We start from the raw sequence: 13,675 nt of genomic DNA, 5'->3' as shown, positions 1-13,675 counted from the left end.
CTTAATTTCATTCCTCTTGCTGTATAGACATTCCTGTGGGATTTAATAGGGTCTCTTGCTTCTATATGGAGATACAATTGGAAGACAAATAGGATTTAAGGAAACATACTACCTCTTGTCCCTCTCTGAATACAAAGGGCAGGCCCTGGTGCTATCACAAAGAAAACAGCTTAGCAGCGGTGCATTTGTTTTCCATTCAGAGAGAGAAGCACTTTGTCTTTCCAATCGTTACCTGTCTGTGAATCAGTTGCTCCATTAAGGACAGCCTAAAGAGGGAGGTGCTGTCTCGGGCTAAATTGCAATTAGTCGGCCTGCAAGTGAGGCCGGCACCAGTTAACTTGGGACATTGGAGTGCAAGGGCCCCGTAATCAGGCTTTGGTCATGTAGAACAATGCATAAAATTAAATTGACATTAATGAATAATTGTGTAATGAAAATGGAGGAGTAGAGTTAATTGCATGTTACAGTGAGTGTAATGCCCAGATAACCTTGTGTCTAATGCTTTTCTTAGTCTGACTGCCAAGGCTCTCACCGTGGCTCCTCTCGGCGGGAAGTCATTAAAGCCAGGGAGTAGATAATGCCAGTGTGCCGAAACCCAGAGTAGCTACAATCTTGCAAAGACTTTCTTTCACAGGCCCTTTTTTCCTAAGTGGGCTATGCTGAAGTCATTTGTACACAGTCTGAATGAAATTAAAGGTCAGTAGTGCTACGCATCTATGTCTGGATGGGCTTTTAGAGTGGGGCCCACTCACCCACAGGGGCTGTCACACGGTAGAATGAACACCTTAAGATGACTGAGGGCTAGGATATTTGCCACAGTTGAGGAGACTTGAGTGACAGATGCTCTGACTAATTCATAAATGTAACCCATGTTGAACTACACCTTTCATTTAAAAATGGTTCCAACAATTACATGCTCGGCTCAGAATTTCAGTTTAAGCTGCACTCACATTATCAGACCTGTAGACAATTTTAAAATGCCATTTACTGCTCAGTGACAGACATATTATTAGACGCATTATATAAGGATCCCAATTTAGGGCTCGGGACCCCCTCAGGGTTTGCAAGATGAATATGTGGTGTGATGATGTGATTAATGGCATAGGAAAAGGGAACAAAGACATGTAATGCTACACAAAATGTATTTTACTTTATGAGATGTTTTTTTAAATGCACAGGCCTGTAAACTCCTCATAACCTCCAAGGGAGTTTTTTAACAACAACTTTATTGTATGATTCGTCTCAAATGTTGCAGAACACATTTACATTTTTCTTGTTGTACTTTCTTTACATTAATACCCATGAAAGGCCTTCTTTTTCCTCATCTCGTAGTGAGTGTTTGTGGCTTATCTGAAATAAGGTCTGTGGTTAACACAAGCTGAAGAGTTGTACCAATTGGATATAGACATAAGATGGGTCAGTAAATACCCCACTTGTGAATGTCCGAAGCTCCTATGTGTCATAGAAACTAACGATGCTTGCCATGAAGTGACTAAGACCCCATTTTTTACGGGAACGCAAACGAACCGAATTCGATATCAAAAAAGTATTCTGTTCACACGGATACGGCTCAATAAACGTGTCCCTTCACACGAGACCGCTCGACCCGCTGGAGACGCTGTAGTACATATGCCGGGCCTGTAAGTGGCACTGTACTTCCGCCACAAAATACACCAAAAGCAGCGAAGAAGACCCCCGAGCATGGTTGCCTGGTTGCCCTTCTGTTTATTCTCCGCGGTGGATTGTAGAGGAGCTGTAGATTTTGCACTAACATTGGCAGCGAGCAGCAGAGGTGGGGAGATGCGGGGCTATGGCTTCATCGTTATCAGGAAAATGATCGTATAGGACGTACACACGGAGCCGTTAGGCCCCCCCAGAGCGTTCCGTCCCCAGATCTATCCACCTTGGGACCCGTTATCGTTTTAGGGGTCCGTTTCCGCGGTTCCGTTACGGCCTCGTGTGAACGAACGGCAGGGCCAACTTTGGGCCCCAAGCAACATTGTGAGATGAGGCCCCCCCCCCCCCCAACCGACAGGAGTGAAAAAAAAAAATGTTGGAAACAAAGTAGGCTACTTTGCAAATATAATTCCTGTTTATTATTATTATAATCAGCACGGTTACTTTTTTATACAGTGAGGTAAATGGTAAATGTGCATGTATGTCGTTCAGTATGCGTTTACAGGTGAATATGTCTGCATTTCCTGCCAAACACTAGCCTCAAAAAGATTAAATTATAATTAATGCAAATAAACTACTTCTACTAATAACAATAATCATAATCAATTCAATACTATAAATGCTATGTTATTTTATTGTAAGATAGTTGTAATATATGACATGCTCAAAAACTGATATTTCTTAAATCTGTATTCAAATGTAGTTCTCTCTGTCAGCAACAGTGTTGGGACTAACGCGTTACTGTAACGCCGTTATTTTTGACAGTAACTAGTACTCTAACGCATTATTTTTTAAATTCAGTAACTCAGTTACCGTTACTACATGGTGCGTTACTCTGTTATTTTTTTTATATAGTCTCGGCTCCCAGACGTTGGTGAGCGTCACCAACAGCAAGGCGAACAGAGATGAGAACTGTACTTAAGTAAAGTACTTGAGTAAATGTAGTTAGATACTTCCTGTGTCACATGCGGAGACGCGCTGTGGGCATGTTTGTGTTTACTAACAAGACTATCATGGCGGCGGCGGAGCTCAAGTCGAGTTTTTTCGCCTGGAGATATTCTGACTATTTCACTTTTGTCGAGCACAAAGAAAAGAACGTTTTAGTTAAATGTAAGTTGTGTCTTGGCGGGTCAAAGATCCTATCTACTGCCCAAAACAGCAATTCAAATCTGTTGAAACATCTGCAGAAACAACATGCTGGGACGAAGCTAGTAGTCTAGCAGACCACAGACCCAGACTCATCCGACGCCACTCCACCTCCACCTAAGCAACAGCGGCTGGATTTTAACCGAGGGACTGCTAGCCAGTGAAAAGTTGATAAAGCCATTGCACGGTATGTTGTAGAACACATGCAGGCTATTTTTACTATTTATATTGCTATTTCTTGATCAACAGATTGTATTATTCTCCAATGCAATAACAGTACTGAAATGAAGGCTATAAGGGCATTAATGGGAGCCCTTTTTTTAAGTAACTAATGTGTTACTGTTCACAGTAATGCATTACTTTTTGGTGTAAGTAATTAGTAAAGTAACTGAGTTACTTTTTAAATTAAGTAACTAGTAATGGTAACTAGTTACTGGTTTTCAGTAACTAGCACAACACTGGTCAGCAATGTATCACCATTACACACACATTTCTATCAGTATTTCTCTGTGTTGTGGTTGACATGATGATGACTGTTGGGAGTTAAGGGGAGAGGCTGAGCATCACCATGAAATGTGCAAATTGACATAAAAATGAATAAAATGGGAAAAAATGCTCCATGTTTTTTAAGCTGTAAACTTTAACTGTTATGTAAGCCAACTTTAACTGTTATGTAAGCCAAATAGACAGACAGTTTCTCTACATTAGCAGATAAAACGCATAACATACTTGAATGAATGTTAAATAAAGAATGCTGGAAATAACTGCATCTCCATTAGCTTATATGCTATGCAGAGACTGCCTTCTTCATGTCGTGAATTGCAGCTGATGTTTTAATATGGCAATGGGCAATTTGACTTGTATAACATTCGCAAGTTGTACATTTGACTCATACAATAACCCACCTTCGATTGATGCTCTAGTTTCTTCATGTTTTTTTTTTTTTCCCTTTTGCTTGCGCCGGACTGAAACTGTCTTTTCACCGACATCTCTTCACCTGCACTGGGGGCAGTATCAAAGCCGTAATTGGTCAGATGTCGATTAATTGCAACGGTGTCGGGTTACAGACGTGCTCACTCTCGCGTGTCAGCGGGGGTGCGCGGAGAACTGCGAACAGCAGCTGAGGCCCTCTGGGCGAGGCCCCCTAAGCAAGGCGGGGCCCCATGCAGCCTGCGTGATTGGCCTGTAGGGAGGGGCGGCCCTGACGAACGGGCTATACGAAAGAGAAAAGTACACCCCGTTTCGTTCCCGTGTAAACAGCACCTAAATAAACTACTTAACGTCGTCATGCCGACAAAAGTGAGCCTTTTTGGTGGTGATACGCAACCATGTGACTGTGATGTAGTTTGTTTAAGCAGTACGTTTTATTCGGTTTTTACTGCTGCCGATTGCATTTACGCTTTACGAAATCACAAAGTAGTGTTAATATGTGGAGATATACGTGTTAGCCACAGAGCTTATTTATTTTCTGCAATAAACCGTTACCCATTACAGAAATAAAGAAATCCCTTTAGTGGAGGGATCCTAAGCTAACTGCTCTACACAGTATACTAAATTGAAACATTGATTTCACCTAATATTTTGTACTTAATACCTTAATTATTTCTTGGGAAACAACTACAAATCGACCGTAAAAAAAGTGTTCCAAAAGTCACTTGTTGGTTGACCCTCTTACTCCATTCATTTAGGGAACAAGTGATAATATTATTTTTGCTTTATTTTAAGATTTGAGGTGCTGAAAATTGGGAACCACTGCGCAAATTGTACTTACAAAGCAATACTATATTTCAATACACGTAGGTCACCATTAGAAAACCAAAGTGCCTCCGTTTGTTTAGCATGAAGTCAAACACAGGCCTAAGGGGCAGCAGTAAGTGTTATAGACTCTCTGTGAGGGCCCGTCTGCAGCAGCCTCCCATAGGGAAATCTGTGAAAAGAACAGCAATGTATCAATTTACTAGCTGCTAATTCACCATTGTCTCAGCTCATTAAGCTGAAATGCATCAGTAACATCACATTATCACAGCAACGTGCAATAAATAAAGCTAAGGAAGCAATATTATAGTCATTTACCTGATCATTTGTGCTAATCACTGATCTGTTTTCGTATTGCTGTTTGCTGTTAATGTACTGAATGACTGAATGCACGTTATCCACTCATCTGATAAGTGGACCCTAAGAGGAATGAAATATATAAAGCAATAACATGGTGTACATTTTTAAAAGGCACATTATTTTTCCCCACTCTACACCAATGCCATGTTATTTAGTATTGAATGACATTGCAGGGGCCGTGTGTAAGTGCACATTTGTGACAATATATTATGTGATGTTACAAGGAGTTGACAATTGTTGGTGATTTCTCCAACGGGGCTTTAATTAATGCAGTGTTGTACAATTGAATCTTTCTGTCTTTAAAACTATTAGGAATAAGTAAAGCGGTCATATGTTATAATGCTGAAATACTGATACTGATGACACTTTTTAAAACAAGTGTAATAACTTTGGTAATCCATTAACTTTTGATCTACTGCTTCAATCATAGCAAAATGTCTGTCAATGACTTTGCGTTATGACTACATCCTAGGGTCAACGTTATGTTTAATCTTCAAACCTCAACGCGTTATAAAAAATCAATGGTGGCCCGTCAGGGCAAGCAAGGCATTTTCTGCTGGCCTAAACACTATCAGAATCACAAACCTTTTAATATAGTCTTTTCATTAACATGTATTAAATTATTTCCAATAGTCTATTCTCTTAATTGTAAAGCTTTTCTCTGTGTTGCGTCTGGTTGTGCTGCGTCCAGTAATGGTTGTTAATGTTGGAGCTTTTATCACATTTAAGTCAGAATGTGTTGCTAGGTCAAAGAAATCTGCCTTGAGGCCTTCAGAATCAGTGCGGGCGCTTGTAGCTTAAAACAAATGGCAATGAAACGGTTGCATTGTCCAATCATATTTTAAATTTGCTATCTAGCAGGCGTACGATGACGTCGGAATTTTCACGTCCTTTGATTGGATTGTCAGCGCTAGCAAACACTATCGTGTGTAGCGATAGCTAGCGGTAGCTAGCGGTAGCTAGCACTAGCTACCGATAGCGACCTGCTGGGAAACAGCATCTGTAGCGACCTTAGCAGCTTTGTCAGTGCTTTAGTTAAGTGTCTAGAATGTGTCTGACTTAATGCTATTAATTCAGAAATCATGTTATAATAAATTGAAAACCCCTCTGATTTCTCTCACCCGTCCGAAAGGGATTATTTTTATTACAACACCAAATGTATTTGTTTTATCACCCCCCAAAATACAATTAAATAGTAGTAGCTATTATACAATTAATACAGTTAAATAATCATGTTGAATCACAGATTATTATTTTGATAACACATTTACATTTTTTATTCAATGGACACCACTCCTAAAAACATTTCCCTTAGCCTAAACTGGACTTTTAGTTATGAGCAAAAAAGTAAATGTTAGCATGCTAACATGCTAAACAAAAATTGTGAACATGGCAAACATTACACATGCTAAACATCCGTGTAGCAAACAGATATATAACAGAGATGGCAGATTTGCACATTCGAAGACCTTCACAATCCTTATATGCTCATTAGGTTATTCTCAAACCACATGTATCATGTGGGGAAAACATGCTTTTAATCTTCAACCCTGGTCATTGTCCTGACCATTAGGCGGTTTAAAAAAAGATAAAGTATTATCAATAAGCATGATGTCACTATATTTAATTTCTCATACCCATGCTCTTGTATCCACTGTAGATAGATTTACCCTGGACATGTCATCTGGACCTTTTTTTTAATAGTTTTTAATTTCACCTGAATATCTGTTACTCAGTGTTGGGAGGGATCAGAAACTGCTGTAGAATTACACAGATTAACATTCAAATCATAGCACACAAATGTACCCTGGCATGATGTAATGCTTTCTGTCTTATCTCAGGCACTCAGGGTACGCATCGGGCCCCTCATGGCCCTCACTACATGTGTTTGGTTTCAATACAAACAAGTCCCATCTTGTTCAGTTGCCTTGTTGCTTTGGTGAAAGAAGCAGGATGACACACTGGAGGAGGTAGACCAATTCATTTAAAGTTAAAGTTTACAGTAACACCCCCCCTAACAAGGAGTTTCACAAAGTGGATCCCTGAACAGTTTCCAGTGGGTTTCCAGACCACTTCCTTGGTGAAGTATGCTGATGCTGGTTAAAAACCACGATATTTCATCCAATATTTTTCCCCCTTTTTTTTCCAATTCTCTAAACACATGAAGACAAGACCTACTGAACAATTGAAAGGCAACAACAGATGGTTATCGATTTATAAAACGTATGAATAATGCTTATAAATAAATGAAACAACAAAGAATAAAAGTGGAAGACCAAAATAAGACAATAAACAGAGAGGTTGATCTGTTTGGGTTTGCTCCCGGCAGGCTTTGGGTTTGGTTTAGTAATAAGAATAATTTATTTTAATACATACACTCATACACACTCTAAAATACACATACATGTTAACCCAGTTACAAGCTTAAAAAATACAATTATATTTACATGTGTGGCATTAGCTCACCAGCAGCTTGATAGATCTGAGAATTGTTAAATATATTTTGAAATGTAACTTGTGAAGTCTAGATTTTTTCCCTTTCACATTTCCAGTTAGTAGTTGGTGTTCTTTGCAATACTTAGGCCAACAAGTAATGTTTTTTATGATTTGTGTCAAACATGTGTTGATTATATCCACATGAGTATGCATACAGACGGAGAGTATTGAATACTACGGTAAAGGAATAGGTATAATATATTGATTTGTTTTTTACAATTGTTGTTTTGGTGGTCAAAGCCAGAGTGCATGGAAATAATCCCCAATATTCGTTCAAACATAAATGCATGGATGTCTTGATTTTCTTATCAGGCACCTACACTGAAAAAACTGAACCATTAATTAAATGTATTATACAGATTTCACATCACTGTATTAGGTTAGTTCAAAGCAATAATATTAAGTTAAATCAAAAATAAGGTTCGACTTAATATAATTGCTTTTAACGAACCAAATACAGATATGTGAAATATGTTGACAAAATACAAGTCAACATTTCAGTTTCTTCAGTGTACAGTACACCAACAGAATCCAAATGCATTTGAACAGTATCAAATGAAAATAAAGGATCAGTTTATCTCTGTGTAATGTTGCTCCAGGCTTTGCTCTCAATATGAGCAGCTTATTGCTTGAGTTCTGGTTCTGAAATAAACTTTGATACAGTCCTCTGCTTTTCATTGCCTGGAGCCCATTTTTCTAAATGTCTCAACTTCTGCTGATCCACATATATAAATATATCCAAACTGATCAGGTGGTTAAACTGTTGATGTCAACTTAAAAATGTGATATATATCAAATAAATTAAAAAGCCAGGGTTAAAGTCTTCATAAGCTTATAAAAAAACTTTTGGAGCACACTGACGCTCGTGGTTATGCTGGCTTACCTGTGTGAAAGGAGCAATGAATAATTTGATCACATTTTTCATTTCACTCGAGTGCTGAACAAACAGGAATCTGTGATTAACAGTTTTAATTAGGATTCTAACTTGACAAATTCTTACAGCCTCGCAACGTGCCAAAGATGAATAAATCACTGGGCCGGGATCATCAAGCTGCCTCTGAGTGAATGTGCCTCCAGATTACTTTGTGATTCCACCAACTGTGAGTCAGCCAAGGCTGAGTGTGTTTAACTAATCCTCTTCCACCACATGTCAGGTGCAGGAAGTTTATGTCCACTCAGTGAGCCCACTGCCCCGCTCAGGTATCGGACCCCCAGCGCTCAGCCGTGTTTCTTCTGTGACTCTTGAAAGCTGCATGTCAGAACTGATTGTTCACCTGGGTTATGAAAACATTGTGGAAATGATTTTGCCTTGGCAATTGAACTTCCTTTTCTTTTTACAAATGTTGTTTTAATTAGCTATTGTTGTGACTTGCTGTGACAATGGCTTAAATAACCTAAAATGTTTGTGGATGTGACTACCAAATCCTTTAATACACAAGAGCAAAAATGATTCATTTACTCTTAGAAACACTTTAAACCAAAACGTTTTTGGTTACCTGTTTTGAACCGTTTGAGCCAATAGAACCGAGGGGAAGTTCCTAAATCCATCTAAACATTACCATTGGTGAATGAGAGGATGCGCTTTGCTACCGCGAGTTTTGGTGATGATACTTATACCATTGGAACCTGTGGAATCCCAGCTTTCAAATGATATATTGTTTGTGCAGGTTCCGATGAAGTATAAGTATATATATATTTCCACCGTGAGTTATGTGCTAAGTGCGTCAGCACTATTTCGTGTTACACTTGTGTTTTGTTTCGGTAAAAATTGTGAGTTTCTTCCCGTTAAGTGGGTATGACACATTCATAGTTTGTTAAATGTTAAGAACCCCTCAGACTCTGTTTCTTGCAAGATGTTACGGGAGCCCCAGCCCCCGGGGGCTCTTGCTCTGTTAGCATTTTTGGTCTCTAATATGACATGTCTCATACTGCCTGCGCTGCAGCAACTCTTTTCACCCTCTGCCTGAAACCAGAGCCCAGTCTGCTCTGATTGGTTAGCTGGCGGCGGCTGTGATTGGTGAACCTCTTACAGATGTCCCGCCCCTTATTCCTATCACGTACAATGTGTTGGAGCAGTACTTAATAGAAGCTCGAGTGTTACATAGTGTTGTCACTATGTTCTGGAAGTAAACAACGGAGTCCAATGGAGGCGTTTCAGGCAGTGGGGGGGGGAACAAAGGGATTTTAGTCTTTGCAGACCACTTACATGCACAAAGACCTATAGAACACACTAGGGAAAACCCCAAAACGCATGTGGAATCTAGGTTATGGTTTTTAACTAGTTAAATGTGGAAACCCTTTGTGCTTATACTTATAACGTCTTAGATGGTCCATAAAGTACTTTATTTCTACATTTTTCCTTTAATCACAGATCTCGCATCACATTTAAATGTAAAGCTACTAAAAGTACTGCACTGTAAGTTTTTTAATAGCAGTTTAGTGAGAGTTCAGAATGGAGATACACACCATCTCTCAACCCCCGTGACCCGCCCTAATGCCAGATTTAAACATCAGTAATGTGCACTGGGGTCTGAAATTCCATTGTGAAATGTTAGATTCAAACCTTGATGATATGCATCGTAACTATTGTAATCAGACATCCCAAGCTTCGCCTCCATTATTAATTGTCCAAAGCGTAATGATTTATTGTAGTCCCGGAGAATGATTATTCATTTTCTGGTTGATTATACCTGTGGGCGGCAACAACACTGTTCTGCACATAAGCATCTGGTAAATGAGAAAGTATTCCTCACATGAAAAGATGTCCTTGGAAACAGCTCATTTTTACTTCAATCAAACATATGTAAAAGTGCTGTTAATTAAGGACTCTGTGGAATTCAGAGGGAAAAAATGAAATTATCATTATCTGATTGTATTTATTGTTCAGACTTGTGAGAAGACCTTTCCTGAGCAGGCACTTAGGTCCAAGTCATTGTTGATCTTTTCAATCATTTGCATGCTGTAACTTGGACGCACTTCAGTGCTGCAGCCGGCGCTGCACCTGCACTGCAACAGAACGTGCAGCCGAGGCCTAACTGCTGTGACACTGCTGGTTTACATTCCAGGGGAACGGCGAAGAGTGACAGGAGTGTGTGTACAACACACACTTCCCTCAGCCAGGCAGGTCTGGGTCCGCCTGAGCCGCAAACAGCAGGCCAAGTTCAAACTTCACTTACGGGATCTCAACACTTGGAGGAATGCACAGGTGCAGACACTCAGCAGCAGACAATCCAGCTAACACTTTATCAATCTGACACTCTGCAGGGCCCGTGCCAATGACTGGCTCCTGTGGGAGTGGGCCTCCTGCAACAAAAGAAAGAAGTCCATTGAGCTGCTTATTACCCTGCACTGACACAACTGAAACTTTGACTTTAATTACATGTACTACGTCAACATATTTCACATAAATGTATTGGGTTGGTTGAAAGCAATTATATTAAGTTTAGATACAAACATATTTGGTTCAACTTAATATGATTGCTTTCTACTAACCTAATACATTTATGTGAAATCTGTTGACATACAATACATAATACATTTAATTAAAGTCAACGTTTCAGTTTTTTCAATGTGCCTCCGTCAATGCAATAACCACGTTTCAAAATAGAAATCCTCTTTACTTTCCTGCTCATTGACAGCATTGCAGCTGATGGTTGTGTAATAACACTTTTACCCTAATGAGCTTGGCATTGGTATCCAGTGGCATATTAATCTACCCATGTCCAATTAATCAATGCTGGATCACATGCTGCTGCTCTCATAGTTACTGATGTAAGCTGACATGTGGTACCTGGGATCTCTTCCTATTAGGAAGCATTGCATATATTTATACAGTATATAAGCAAATGCATGTTTTAATATTCTTCATTAATCAGTCAGGAGAGAACTTCTGAAGAGCTCTATTTGCAGCTTCATTGATCACAAGAGATATCACTGTCCCTCAAACCAAATTTCCCAGGACTTTCATTAACCAAATTAGATTAAATATCCAATTAAATTGCTCCACTCATAAAATTAGAAAGGAAGGACATGATGTAGTGTTTTAATGATACTGATTAGGGATTTTGCTTAACATCACAGCAGGCTCACCCTAAATTAGACAGTTTGTCTGGAATAGTTCCTCAGACACAGTCCTCTCTGGCCACTCAGAAGGAGAGACTGATTCATTAACAGACCTTTGCAACCAATAAAGACAGGTGGCAATAATCCTGACAAGAGACAGATCTGAAGCCTCTCATACAAAACCAATTTCAACCGCACTCCATTTTTCAAAAGCTCATCAGGGTGAAGAAGGAGAGAGTTGAACCCGCGTGGCTGCGGAATTTGTTTCTCTCTGATTGCCTTGTCAGGGTATCTTATCCGATGGCGGATGACCAAAACCCCACCCTACACAGACCGACTCCCTTTCTCTCCCCCTGACACACAGACTGCTCACACAATGCGTCCTGTGTCTTTCCCACTCGGCCTCTCACACTGTCTTACACTCACCAACAGAGACGCACTCAGCCAATAAGGTTTCAGCCAAGTTCCAGTCGAAGCGCTTGTCAAGCTTTCCATTCTCGCACTGCACAAATGCAGTTTACAATGATAACAGATAGATAACAGGGCCAGATGTACCACTCGGAATTCCTATTCATATTTGAAAGAGACAGAGGTTGACAAAAGCGGGCTGCTCATTCCTACTCAGCAGCTTTCAATTTTACAGGCTGAAATGACAACTGTCACAGCTAATGTTAGCTCTGTGAGGTGTGTGAAGACACAGTCTATTCTAGGCGAGCAACCTGTAAAGGAGTATAAGATGTGCTAATGATATGCTACCTCTTGGCCTTGGAAGTGACACTGGTTTGGGTGAGTAGGCCTACTGTGGGTTGGAAACCTGTTAGCCGGACATGCTAATGTTAGCACCCTACATGAGAGCTCATGAACACACTGTTTCATCCACTCCCTATACTTTTACTTTTGTGTTTGAGTTTGGAAAAGGCTACAATTAGACACCCAACTGTTGCACACCACTGCAACATTTGGACACATCCAAGGACTTGCTGAGAGTCAATTTCATTAAACTATGACTTTTTGTCCTTAATGATGAAGACGAGAAGACTGCACCTACTTCATTAAAGCGTAACTGTGTCTATACTGTAGTAAAATACAATTAATTATTATACACTTTTATTTGTTCATCATGATCATATCATGACAGCAGCACCTACAAACAATTAGAACAGTCAGGAGGACCTTTAACTTATTTAATATCTTACTGAAGTACTTAAATACATACCTACTTACTTACTTATGTACTTACATAATTACTCACTTTCTCACTTACTTGCATACATACTTAATGACTTTCATACTTTCATACTTGCATACTCACATACTTACTTATTTACTTACTTGCATACTTACTCACTTACTTACATACAGTACTAGAATACTCTAATACTTACCCACTTACTGACTTACTCACATTCTCGCGTACTTACATATTTATTTACAAGGGCTAAAACGTCAGCCACAAAGCATTTTCGTTTCGACTAACACTATACTAAAATAGCCAGGATGAAGAATAATTTAAACACAGATAATCTGACACTCATGATAAATGACTGATGAATCTAGATTTGGTGGAGGGGTTATTTCTCATTCACTGCATTGTTTTGTTGGTCTTAATCACCAAAGTTCTACCACAAAAACTTTGCAGTTGTCTCAAAAAACGTGTTAATTAAAAGTGAACAGGAAAACTAAATTGCTTCTATAGAGGCATTGATTCTGATTATTTATCTTGCTTATTGTCTTCAGTACAATGAGCTTATTTATGTGAACATAATAGACCACACTTGGTTTCGAGCGTTACAATCAGCAGCACATTAAATGAATGCTGCTATGCATTGGCAATTAGTACATAATAATCTGCTGCACTTGCATTAATGGGATTGAACATGTCTGCTGTAGGGATATGCATATGGGATATTCCTTCCTTTGCCTTCCACCACTACAGCTAACCCTCCTCAGGAGAGCTCAGTGGTCGATGATAGGATCCACCCTGACTGTCCAAACACCGTCCCCCAGGAACAATAACTTCAAGCAGTCCCACGAAGAGTCGAAAGAGAGAAAGCCCACTGAGCATGAAGAGTAGGGAGTGAAAACCACCCTTTGAAAAAGAAGTCTCTTTTTTTAAAAGGAGAATGTATAATGGCAAATTAATTTCTCAGAGATTAATGCACAAGGTACATATTTTAGT

General features: G+C 39.5%; 2 protein-coding genes across 3 annotated transcripts in view; one reads left to right on the top strand and one right to left on the bottom strand.

The window, feature by feature from the left end:
* LOC307021219 (uncharacterized protein) overlaps positions 1-13,675 on the bottom strand; it is a 616,546-nt gene that overhangs the window by 307,313 nt on the left and 295,558 nt on the right. The window lies entirely within an intron of this gene.
* LOC307021236 (uncharacterized protein) overlaps positions 1-13,675 on the top strand; it is a 146,535-nt gene that overhangs the window by 110,965 nt on the left and 21,895 nt on the right. The gene's annotated exons all lie outside the window — the stretch shown is intronic.

Source organism: Notothenia rossii, assembly GCF_949606895.1.
Source record: "Notothenia rossii genome assembly, chromosome: 1".
Classification (NCBI taxonomy): domain Eukaryota; kingdom Metazoa; phylum Chordata; class Actinopteri; order Perciformes; family Nototheniidae; genus Notothenia; species Notothenia rossii.
The sequence above is the reverse complement of the archived record's forward strand: the minus strand, read 5'-3'. Positions and strand labels throughout refer to the sequence as shown.